Source organism: Delphinus delphis, chromosome 16 (assembly GCF_949987515.2).
Source record: "Delphinus delphis chromosome 16, mDelDel1.2, whole genome shotgun sequence".
NCBI lineage: Eukaryota > Metazoa > Chordata > Mammalia > Artiodactyla > Delphinidae > Delphinus > Delphinus delphis.
This window is the reverse complement of record NC_082698.1, coordinates 44,260,607-44,273,342: the sequence shown is the minus strand read 5'-3', so window position 1 is coordinate 44,273,342 and position 12,736 is coordinate 44,260,607. Positions and strand designations below refer to the sequence as shown.

The 12,736-nt window shown below is 43.5% G+C and overlaps 1 pseudogene; it reads right to left on the bottom strand.

Annotated features, from left to right (window-relative positions):
- Window positions 1-3,527: 3,527 nt before the first annotated feature.
- On the bottom strand, window positions 3,528-4,444 carry LOC132439185 (heterogeneous nuclear ribonucleoprotein A1-like; annotated as a pseudogene).
- Between the last annotated feature and the right edge of the window lie 8,292 nt (window positions 4,445-12,736).

Here is a 12,736-nt window from a genome sequence, read left to right as displayed (position 1 = left end):
CTATTTACAATAGCCAGGACATGGAAGCAACCTAAATGTCCATTGACAGATGAACGGATAAAGAAGATGTACAATGGAATATTACTCAGCTTACATAAAAAGAAACGAAATTGAGTTATTTGTAGTGAGGTGGATAGACCTCAAGTCTGTCATACAGAGTGAAGTTAAGTCAGAAAGGGAAAAACAAATACCGTATGCTAACACATATATATGGAATCTAAAAAAAATTTTTTAAAAGGTCATGAAGAACCTAGGGGCAAGACAGGAATAAAGACGCAGACCTACTAGAGAATGGACTTGAGGACATGGGGAGGGGGAAGGGTAAGCTGGGACAAAGTGAGAGAGTGGCATGGACATATGTACACTACCAAATGTAAAATAGATAGCTAGTGGGAAGCAGCCGCATAGCACAGGGAGATCAGCTCAGCTCCTTGTTACCACCTAGAGGGGTGGGAGGGAAGAGATATGGGGATATATGTATATGTATAACTGATTCACTTTGTTATAAAGCAGAAACTAACACACCATTGTAAAGCAATTATACTCCAGTAAAGATGTTAAAAAAAAAAAAGAACCTAGCACTTTAATAGCTAGAAATTTACATATTCCTTTTTCTCCTAGAATTGTGTTTCTATTTCCCATTTCCACCATTGAATTTTCTCCTAATGTGTTTTCATGGCTGAAAGACTATTATTGATTACTTTATCATACTCCCACTTATACGCATATAAATGAAATATAGATTTTTAAAATATTTCCTTTGATTATAAGGCTCTAATAGGTGCTAATAATGTTTATTTTAGGTGAATTATTATAATTATTAATAGCATGTAATTGATGAAAATAACGTAAGAATATTATAAATTTGGATAATTAAAGCACATGAAAAGCAAAATTTTATGGTAAATTTGTTGCTTAATGAGATGGATGGGATGTTTGTATAAATTAGTTCATGCATACAAAGATAAACATTACTTATTTTTCAGCTTTTATAAATACAAGTCTTGAAAAACAGTTCTCTTAAATAAGCAGAATAGAATGGAGCTGCACTATAGAGATGTCTCTCAGTTCTTTGAACTCCTTCCTAGTTATACGCCAAAAAGCTGGGTGTAAGGGAATTCTCTGCATTTTCCCAGTTTTTCTGTAAGTCTAAAATTATTTCTAAATTTAAAAAAAAAATTTTAATCCCTACCCAAACCTAGCCTCAGAGAACTCAGTCACCAGACCAAAGGTCTGAAGTGAAGATCCATACTGCCCTTGTGCAGGGTGCTAAATGGCCTCAGTATAACCCTAGTCACTTGTAAAGGTATGTGTGGCTTTGTATCAGCTGATACCCTTTTGAATCTCTCCACTCCTCTGCCCTCCTCTCAACACTTTAGTCAAGACCCATGACCACATTTCCTCCCCACTTCAACGGTACCTCCAGACATCCCCCACCCTCTGCATGGGCATAAATAAGAATGGTCTCTCTTGTGACCTAGGCTTTGGGGAGGAGAGAGGGGACAATATTGGCAGAGTAGCTGTAATGGTTAATTTTATGTGTCAACTAGACTGGGCTACAGGATGCCCAGATAGCTTATAAAATATTATTCCTGGGCCTGAGATACTGTTTCAAGAAGAGATTAGCATTTGAACTGGTGAACTGATAAGCAAAGCAGATCACCCTCCCCAGTGTAGGTGGGCAACGTCCAATCTGTTGAGGGTCCAAATAGAACAGAAAAATGTAGAGGAAGGGAGACTCTGCTCTCTCTGCTGGAGCTAAGATGACCATCTTCTCCCCTCAGATTCCAATGCTCCTTGTTCTCAAGCTTTCAGACTCAGAAAGCTCCCCACTCTTCCCCAGTTCTCAGGCTTCAGCCTTGGGCTGAATTACCAGCCCACCACCTGCTTTCCTAGATCTCCAGCTTGCAGACGGCAGATCGTGGCCCTTCTTGGCCTCCATAACCACATAAGCCAATTCCTACAAGAAATCTCCTTATATATGTATCCTGTTGGTTGTTTCCCTGGAGAACCTTGATCATGCAGTCACACAGTGATCTTTCTTAAGGCAACCCTGATAGAGACTTCTCTTGGCTACAATGCCTCTAATGCTTCCTACCCTTGGTGTAATACTCAAAAGCTTGATCTGACATTCACATCTCTGTACAAGCTGTCCCCATTGTAGGTATCTTGGAGCTGATAACTTCCCATGACAAGTAAGAGTCATGCTGTCATGTTTCAACCCCATGGCTGAGAATCATCACGCTCAGGTCTCAGGTCCTCTCCCTGACTGTTTTTTGCCTCCTCAGTCAGCTATCACCTCTCGTCCACTCCATCTTCCCCCATGGAGCTCTGCCTCTATGGGCAGAGTTGAACTCACGCCAGTAAAACTGCTGGGATTCCAGCCCATAGGCAGCACGCACCTATTTTCCTCGTTCTTTTTTTCCCTCTCTTAGCTACAACTCAGAGCAACCAAAGAAAGGTTCTTCCTAATCACTTCCAGGCTTTCCTCCTGGGGGGTAAATGGCAACTTTGAATTGTATTATCCTTGTAAGCCCACGGAGCGGCAAACAATATCAACAGAGATGCTACACGTCCCGTTGGCAATGGCTGATCATAATTTTACACATAAAATTTTAATTGAAAACGAATGAACCAGGAACCATTTCAGACATTCCCAACTTCCCTTAAGATTCTGTTTTCTTTCTTTTTTTTTTTCAAGAGGGTATTAAATAGTTTATTGATTACACATGATAATGGATGATACACAAGCTTCATTCCCATCTATAACTTTATCTGGTACCATAATTCAATTTAGATATATGGCATAGGATGTGCCAACAATCGTATTAATAACCAAAAAACTCCATAACTTTGCTTGGGTCACCCTTTTCACGGTGAACTCCAGGTCACAACACAGTAACTGTCAGTTCAGCTACACCAAGGTTTCTGAAGACAATAGCTTCTCCACCAAAGCAGGCTGTAAATAAATTTTGAATGGAAACTGGCATCACCCTGAAGGAATTCTAACTTCACACTGTTGGGGTAGTTTACCAAAATGGCTTCAGAGTAGACTAACGTTACACAGCACATTTTTTAAAAAGACACATTTATTCAGTGTCATGATCAGACTACTACATTTAGCAATCAACAGCATGGGTGCAAAAAAAAACTCTACATTAAAACCCTTTGCTGGATATGTATATGTATAGCTGATTCACTTTGTTATAAAGCAGAAACTAACACACCATTGTAAAGCAATTATATTCCAATAAAGATGTTAAGAAAAAACAAAAAAAATCTATTTTGAAATGCTTTACACTTTCCACAGAACAGAAACTAAACCTGTTATACAATTAGTCACAAATACAGTCCTCAAGGGGTTTTTTGCCCATACACATGAGTATTGTCTAAAACATGTCTTCTTTGTAGCAGCTAGGCCCTGCCACCACCCTGCTTGGCTGAGCTCACAAATCTGTGGTAGCCTGGAGCTTCCCTGTCACTTCCCTGGCTCTCCTCTCCTGCTAAGCTTTGTTTCCTGGCAGTAATTACAACCTCCTGTCACTGCCATAGCTACTGCTGCTGCTGGAACCACCACAGCTACCTTGGCTTCGTGGTTTGGCAAAGTATTGGCCTCCACCACCACAGGGGCCAGAACTTCTGCCTCCAAAGTTTCCTCCTTTCATGGGTCCAAAATTTGAAGACTGATTGTTGTAATTGACAAAATTATTGTAGCTTCCACCACCTCCAAAATTGCTCCCATCATTACCGAATCCATCATAGCCATCCCCGCTGCCACCACAGCCACCACCACCGCGGCTGCCACCAAAGCCAGCTCGACCACTGAAGTTTCCTCCACGGCCACCACCAAAGTTTCCAGAACCACTCTGACCTCTTTGGCTGGATGAAGCACTATCCACCTCTTGCTGAGATAGGGCTTTCCTTACTTCACAGTCGTGGCCATTCACAGTGTGGTTTTTCTGAATGACAGTCTTGTCTACAGAGTCACGGTCATCAAAGCTTACTAAAGCAAAGCCTCTCTTTTTACCACTGCCTTGGTCAGTTATGATTTCAATCACTTCAATTTTCCCATACTTTTCAAAATAGTCTCTTAGGCAATGTTCTTCAGTGTCTCCTTTAATGCCACCAACAAAAATCTTTTTCACCAGGTCTTTGAGACCTGGTCTTCTCCTGAGACGGCCCTCTTTGGTTCCCCAACTCTTCCACCCACCTCCTGTGGCCTTGCCTTCATGGCTGCATCCACCTCCTCCACAGTGGCATACGTGACAACCCCGAAGCCTCTGGAGCGCTTGGTGTTTGGATCCCTCATTACCACACAGTCTGTGAGCGTTCCCCACTGCTCACAATGGCTCCTCAGACTGTCATCGGTTGTTTCAAAGCTCAAACCTCCAATGAAGAGCTTCCTCAGCTGTTCGGGCTCTTTGGGAGACTCTGACTTAGACATGACGGCTGGGGAGGGGGAGATGTCAACGATGCTTACACGGCAGCGTCCATAGGCAGAAAGCAAGATTCCATTTTCTTTCTAAAACCCATCCCATCAATCAGACCCTCAATTCAGTTACACGCTTTCTTCCCAGAACTCATTAAATCATTCTTCCACTTTTGTTTCTTTTCTCATTTTCCCCTATCAGCCTCCCTCTCTGATTTTGAGATTTTTGTTTTCTTTTCACCTCCCACTGAAATAACTTCTTGGTTACGTGCAGCACTGTTCTTTCCAGAATTACTAAATCATGCTTCACTTTCGCTTCTTTCCTCCATTTCCCCCTCCTGCTCCCACCCTGATGGCATCAGTTTATTGACCTTGGGTCTGCTTGTGCTTTAAACCTTTAGTAGAGGAGAGGAGACTTTCCCATTTCCCCCCATGTGTTTAGTTAACAGACTGGATCTGCTAACAGCTCAGACACTGCTGTGTGGCCTTTCGCGATGCTGTTTATATGTCTGTTTGTTCTTGGGTTGCTCAATAGAGGCCCCTTGCCAACATACTTTAGAAGGGGGCTGCTTGGGTATCTGACCTTTGTGTCACCCTGCCATTAACCCACTCTTCACTCACTGGAAGGCAACTCACAGGTTTTATCCCAATCCCACACCCTCCATCCCTTCCATGCCACTCTCCATCCTATCACCATATGTCTCAGTCCTGTAAGCCCTGTTCAAGATCCAGCTTCACCTGGCCTGACCCTGTTTGACAACAACCATTTCCCCAAATGAACCCGTCAGGCCTTCTGTGTACACCAGGCATTCTCAAGCTTCCATGGCAACTTGAACATGTGGATTTTTAGCTTTGAAAATGGTCTTAAGCACCATCTGCCATATTTTCTGTGTCTCTCAGGGTGAATAGATGAGGGTATCAATGAAACAAAGTTAGCCAATAGGGCTTCCCTGGTGGCACAGTGGTTAAGAATCTGCCTGCCAATGCAGGGAACACAGGTTCGATCCCTGGTCCAGGAAGATCCCACATGCTGTGGAGCAACTAAGTCCCTGTGCCACAACTGCTGAGCCTGCGCTCTAGAGCCCGTGAGCCACAACTACTGAGCCCGCGTGCCACAACTACTGAAGCCCATGCACCTAGAGCCCGTGCTCCGCAACAAGAGAAGCCATCACAATGAGAAGTCCACGCACCACAACGAAGAATAGCCCCCGCTCTCCGCAATTAGAGACAGCCCGCATGCAGCAACGAAGACCCAATGCAACCAAAAATAAATAAATAAATAAAATTGATTCTTTTAAAAAAAAAAGAGAGATACAGTTGCCACTATCATATTGCTGCTTTGAATAAGTAACTGTGCTTTCATCTGTCAAATTCCAGATCTTGATCTCAGGCTTGATAAGTGACATAAAGGGATGCTTGGAGGCACTGAGGACACTTTATCCAGGAGAAGGCATGGTCGAGGTAGAGAAAGAAACTGTCATCAGTGTCAAACATCTCAAAATATTTCACACAACAGGAGTTGGACATGTTCTCATCCCATGTTCTACGTGTACAGGAGAACTGATTTCAACTTAGGCTAAGGACACATTTGTAACAGTGGGACTGGGTTGCCTCAGACAATGGTTCCCTACAACGAGCAATGTGCAGACCAATTCTGCTTTCCAGATGCTATAAAAACAACTATCTACCATGACTACACACTTCTCAAAGTACTTCATAAATATTACTTCATTTGACCCCTACCACAACTCCACACGAGGTATTATAATGCCATCTCTCAGCTGAGGATCAGACAGGTTATATAACTTCCCCAAAGCCACACAGCAGAGCCAGGACTGGAACCCATTCACATCTACCTAACTAGAAAGCCCAGGCCTTCTCCACCACACTGCACTCCCCACAGATGTGCAGAGACAGGGGTCCACACTGGCAGAAGGCTGTAAGCTGTCAGCTGTGCAGCCACTTTAAGGCCACCCCAGCCCTAAGCTTCGGAGCTCTCACACCCCTTTTCCATGCTGTGAAGTTTCTTTTGACTGTCATTTTTTCCTTGATTGTAGCTTACAGGACTCGTGCTTCAGACCTATGAGAGTCTCAATGGTACACAGGTGCCCCAGGAGTGGATAACCTCCTTGCCCCCTCTGTTAGGTCCACAAATTAAATCTATCTGTGGCCTGTCCCCCTTCCTTCCATACTCTTGTAATCCTTGAAAGCACACATTGCTCAGTTCCTGAGAAGCATTCTCTTTCCCTGAGTAACACAGTTACTTTTTGTTCTTTTTCTCTGGAAAGTCATGTTATGTCAAACTCCCTCTCCCTCCCATCCCAGTAAATGAAACCTTAAAGACTGACTACAGTGTCTTCATCAGTCTGTTTGTCATTAGCACAGGAGAGGGAGCAATAATAGCAGTAATCAAGAACAGGGACTCAGAGCACATGTGGTACCTAGCAGAGTACTAGGGGCTGTCTGTGTCTTGTCCAGCTTCATGCTTCCAAAATCCCCATGTTGCTGCTGATGAAGAAAGGGACACTTGAAAACCTACACACAGATGTTTGTAACAGCTTTGTTTATAACTGCCAAAACCTGGAAGCAACCAAGACACCCTTTGGTGGGTGAATGGATAAACAAGCTATGGTACGTCCAGATGATGGAATATTATTCAGTGCTAAAAAGCAATGAGCTATCCAGACATGGAGGAACATTAAATGACTATTACTAAATGAAATAAACCAATCTAAAAAGGCTATATACTATAGGATTCCAACTACATAACATTCTGGAATAGGCAAAACTACAGAGATAGTAAATAGATCAGCGGTTGCCAGGTGAGGGGAGAGGGACAGATAGATAGAGCACAGAGGATTTTTAGGGCAGTGAAAATACTGTGAATGATACTATAATGATGGGTATACGTCATTAGACGTTTGTCCAAACCCATAAAATGTACAACACCAAGAGTGAACCCTAATGTAAACTATGGACCTTGGGTGATAAGGATATGTCAATGTAGGTTCATCAATGACAATAAATGTACCGCTCTAGTGGGGAATGTTAATAGTAAGAGAGGCTGTGCATGTGTGGGGTAGATGGGATATAAGGGAAATCTCTGAACTTCCTTCTCAATTGTGCTGTGAGCCTAAAACTACTCTAAAAGAGAAAGTCTATTTTTAAAAAGGAAGGAAAGAAGGAAGGAAGGGAGGAAGGAAGGAAGACACAGCTGGAGAAGTTAAGTGACCTACCCTGGGTCACAGGCCAGTGATTGGCAGTGTTAGAATCTAGAGTCCAGTTCTGTCTGGCTCCATTGCCCATGCTTTCTAACGAGTCCGTGGAAACAAAGAGGCCCCTGACTTAGCTTTGCCTTTGAGTGTCGGCCTCGCATGACCTCCCACACCATGGGCAGTTTCTCTTTCCGAGTCTCGAGACTGATTCTGCAGAGAACAAGGGGATCTCCCCATGGAGTGTCTCTCAGAGTGTCCATCTAACAGGCAAGAAGGAACTCACCTGACCCCACTCTATTACGCAGAATAGAGTTGGCATTAGAGGCTGCCACCTTTCTGTCTGCTGACAATGCAAAAATTGAGGACGTCTGGGACTTAAAAGGAAATGCCGATTGGGCCTCCCTGGTGGCGCAGTGGTTGAGAGTCTGCCTGCTGATGCAGGCGACACGGGTTCGTGCCCCGGTCCGGGAGGATCCCACATGCCAGGGAGTGGCTGGGCCCGTGAGCCATGGCTGCTGAGCCTGCACGTCTGGAGCCTGTGCTCCACAACGGGAGAGGCCACAACAGTGAGAGGCCCGTGTACTGCAAAAAAAAATAAAAAGGAAATGCCAATTAATGAGAAACAGAAATTCAAACACCATAAATCAGGTGGCCTTCTATATGTTGAGGAAAAGAGTTAGGAATATTAAGTTCAAGGCCAGAGCCAGATTAAGCCTGATTTGGGTGGAGAGCAGCATGGGGAGGGGGATCCTCACATTGGCCACATCAGGGGGCGTCCCGGAGCAGGTGGGCCAGTGATCCTTGCTGCCAGAGCTGAGTGAGGTCAGACTCAGAAAAACGTGGATATCTACACAATAGAGACAGCAAGTTTTCTTTCCTGGACAAATAATTTCTTCGTAATCAGGATAATTTTATCCATCACCTCTTAAGGGTAAGATATGAATGGTTTTCTTGTATCACCAGAGGAAATTCTTCTCAGAAGCTAGGTGCTTGCTGGGGAAACTATTTTATTAAGTGTTCTGGGTGAATATAATACTGATTTCAAACAACTATAGCTGAAGTCATCAACAAGTACAATGGTTATTGTATGCACAAGAATCAGGGCCATATTTTACCTCTAGGTAAAAACTATTTTTAAGGTATTTCATAAATCACCGGCAAGGTCAACCATACTAAACATTCCAGAACACACAGGGGAAATCTCTGGGGGCGTGCCCAGACCTCCAGGCTGCAGGGATTCATTGTTCTGACACTTCCTGCACACTGCACGGAGCTGTCCCGTCGTCAGCAAGTCTGCAGGGTCTCCAGAAGGCAGGCTCACTTCACAGGCCCCACAGGTGGGGACGACACTGAGCTGCACACCTCCTGTCACTGCACAGAGTGACATAACCACTGGGCTCACCCCCTGCAGGGCCGCTGCTGTCTTCACACAGCACGTGGGGACAAAAGCAACCCATGGAGTAATGGTGAGTATTACTCTACAGGGAGCATTTTGTACCCAGCCCGTCATATGGTCAGTGCTCAGCAGTCATCAGGAACAGGGACAGAGCCCCCATCACCAGGCCCAGGTGCATTAAGCAGTATGTTCAGCCCTGATGCTTGATATGGTTCATGAATAAATGAATGCACCCATGCATAATGAAACACTAATAAATGGAGAACTCCCTATTTTTGCAGATGAGGATATTAAGAGTCAGAAAAATTGTATTTGTATCTGAACTGTATTCAGAAAAACTGAAAGCCTGCCTTGAGACAGGGGTAGCCAAGGAGATATAAGTTGAAGTTGTGAGTAGAACTTCTAGGAAAGCAGGTTAGAAGGGAGCGTGACAAGTGGCCTGAGGCTCTCTTGTTCTCGTCTTTCCTCTTTCTAGGTGTGAGGATACAGATGTGACGGCTGGAGTTCCAGCAGCCATCAAAGACTCCTGAAGATGAAGTTGCAGGCTCAGGTTGACAAAACTTAGAGGACGTCTGTGTCCCCAGTATCTGTGGAGCCAGCATGTTTTCCCTGGCACACACCTAACTTTTCACATGGCAGTGGGGAAACACCCTTCCATTTGACTTCAGCCATTATTAAGTTTGGTCTTTGTTACTAGTAGCCAAATACATTTCCAACTGAAAAAATTTTATTGATTTCTCTCCCAAACTCCTTGCCCCTCCTCAGCCTCCTTGCCAGGCCCTCCTCCTCTCCCTTCTGTAAACACTGGATTGATGTAGGGTTCAGGCCCAGGCCCTCTGCAAATCCCACAGCTTAAAATATCATCCACAAGCTAATGACACCCAAAGTGATATTAGTAGCTCAGATCTCTCCCCCAAGCTCCAGACATAACCAACAGCGTGGTTGGGTTTTCCAGGTTAGCATATCCAAAACAGAACCTGAATATTCCTCACCAAGTAGCCTTCCACTCACCCATTCCTCCCCATTAATAACCTTGTGTTATTTTCTTTCTGACGTCATCACAATTTGAAAATCAGCTTATCAATTTCTAGTGCATTCTTTAGAATATGTGCCTCATAAAAGCAGGAATTCTCTCTGTCTTCATCCCTGGCTTCTAAATCATGCCAGCTCAGAGACCCTGCTCAGTTTCCATGCATCCATCAGGAATTCAAGAGCCAGGCCAGAACTTCCCTGGTGGCACAGTGGTTAAGAATCAGCCTGCCAATGCAAGGGACACGGGTTTGAGCCCTGGGCCGGGAAGATCCCACTAAGCCTGTGCGCCGCAACTACTGAGCCTGTGCTCTAGAGCTTGCGAGCCGCTACTGTTGAAGCCTGCACAGCTAGAGCCCGTGCTCCACAACAAAAGAAGCCCCTGCAGTGAGAAGCCCGCGCACCACAATGAAGAGTAGCCCCTGCTCACGGCAACTAGAGAAAGCCCACGTGCAGCAACAAAGACTCTACGCAGCCAAAAATAAATAAATAAATTTAAAAAATAAAATAAAATAATTAAAAGCCTTTATTAAAAAAAAAAAAGAGCCAGGCCATTGTGACCAAGTGACAGTTTTTGTTTATTATGTATCTTTAGTCTTCATTCTGATTTCTGGCTTTTTCATCCAAATTGACAACATGCAGACATTTATCAATTGACCTCTCCATCCCAGAGTTCTTCCATTTGATTCTTCTCACAGTTATAACAGTATAAGGTTTAGCATACTTTCAGAGCCCCTGCATATAAAAATGTTTTATTAACATATAAAATTCAAATTGACGGTAATAAACATGATTTCTCTGAAAACTTAGAAGATGTTCCATTGTCTTCTCATTTCCTGCTTTAATGAATAATCTAACATTATCCTGACTAGTGTTTTATTCCTTTCTGAGAAACATGTACTCTCAGATTGAATGCTTTTATATCTATTTTTAAATCACTGATTAAATTAATAGAGTATATCTATGTTTGTTTTTGAGCAAGTTTACCTTAAATGTCATTACTGAGTATTGTCTATGAATGAAGTATATTTTTTCCCAGCTCAGAAAATTTTTCAAACATTGTATCTTTGATTATTGCTTCTTCTGACTTGTTTATATTTCTTCCTCACAATAGCCATACAATTCAAAGGTTGATGTGCTTTTATTAGGCTCTGTAACTATTGTACTTCTTATTAGTTTCATCTCTTTGTCCTTTTTCAGTGAATTCTAGAAAAGGAACTTAAGTTTGCCCTCAACATTATAGCATTCTTCTGCTGGTTCAGTTCTTCCCTTTACTGCCACTGATAGAGATTTTAGCTCTACTGTTGTATGCTTTTTGGAAGCCTTTTCCTAATAGCACTGTTGTCCTTTTCATCTGAGCTCATATCTCAGGCTGCTCTGCTGTCCTCAGCCTGATCTCTTCTAATAATTTCTTATATTCTTATAACTCACTAAGAACATGAAGTATAGATCTTTAAATTACTTTTTATTTCCTCCTAAAAATAATTTTTTTAAAGTTGTGTTTTTCAAATGTGGTCAGTGTATTCAGTTCAGAACATTTTTATTGGTTCTCTAGCGGTTTGATTTTTTTGGTTGTTGTATATTCATCTTCCACAAGACCTTGCTGACAGAAGACATGCAGCACAATTTTACCATTTTTGCCCATCCTCTGATCCCCTCGTTCCCTGGAGAGCTAAAGTTAGAAGGCAAAGTTGGTTCACATCCCGTCCACATGGCAGTACCTTGGTGTCAGGCACTCACTTGGTGGGCTGAGGATGGTCAAGCTCTCCCACATACTTATGCCCTAGTAAGTATGCGGAGGGGCTTAATTTTCTTCTACCAGGTTCAACGCACAGAAGATGAAATGGCTCTCTTGCTCCCTCAGCCCCAGCCAGCAGCACTGTACCTGTGAAAACCACACCTTTCAGGATTGTTGTGACATGCCCTCCCCTTTATCTCCCCCAGATTGCAATGGGCAGTGAGGTGGAGAGGGGGCAGGGTGCTATTCAATACTCCACTGGGTTCAAGGACTTCTTCAGACCTTGGGGAGAAAGGGGTCACCAAGGCCTCTTCTCACCTCTGGCCAACTGAGCCACTAACAATGAAAATGTCATCAATTGTGCTTCTGAATCTGTCTCATTGTTGCTGAAGATAATGGAAATCCCTCCCAAGGCTAGCAATTGTTGACGGTGTTCCTGTGAGGTTTTTTGTGTTGCTTTTGGTCATTTTCTGTACTCTCATGTGTATTTTAAGGACAAGATGGAAGAGAGATTACTCAGGGCTGAACCAGCCTCAGGTCATAGCTAGTCTCATTCTCTTTGACTCTCTCATAACACAGAGCCCAGAAGCTGGCACACGGTAGGTTCTCAGGAAGTACAAACAAATTAAGAGTTTGGGCACAGAGAGATCAGCTGGGTGCTTTGTGACCACCTAGAGGGGTGGGATAGGGAGGGTGGGAAGGAGACACAAGAGGGAGAGGATATGGGGATATTTACATATAGTTGATTCACTCTGCTACACAGCAGAAACAAACACAACATTGTAAAGCAATTATATTCCAATAAAGATGTTAAAAATAAATAAATAAAGAGTTTGGGCTGAAATGTTTGGGACCAGAAGCTGATCTGAGATCAGGCTGGGATCTAGATCAGGCATTGGGATGTATAACAGGTCCCAAGAGAGAAAGAG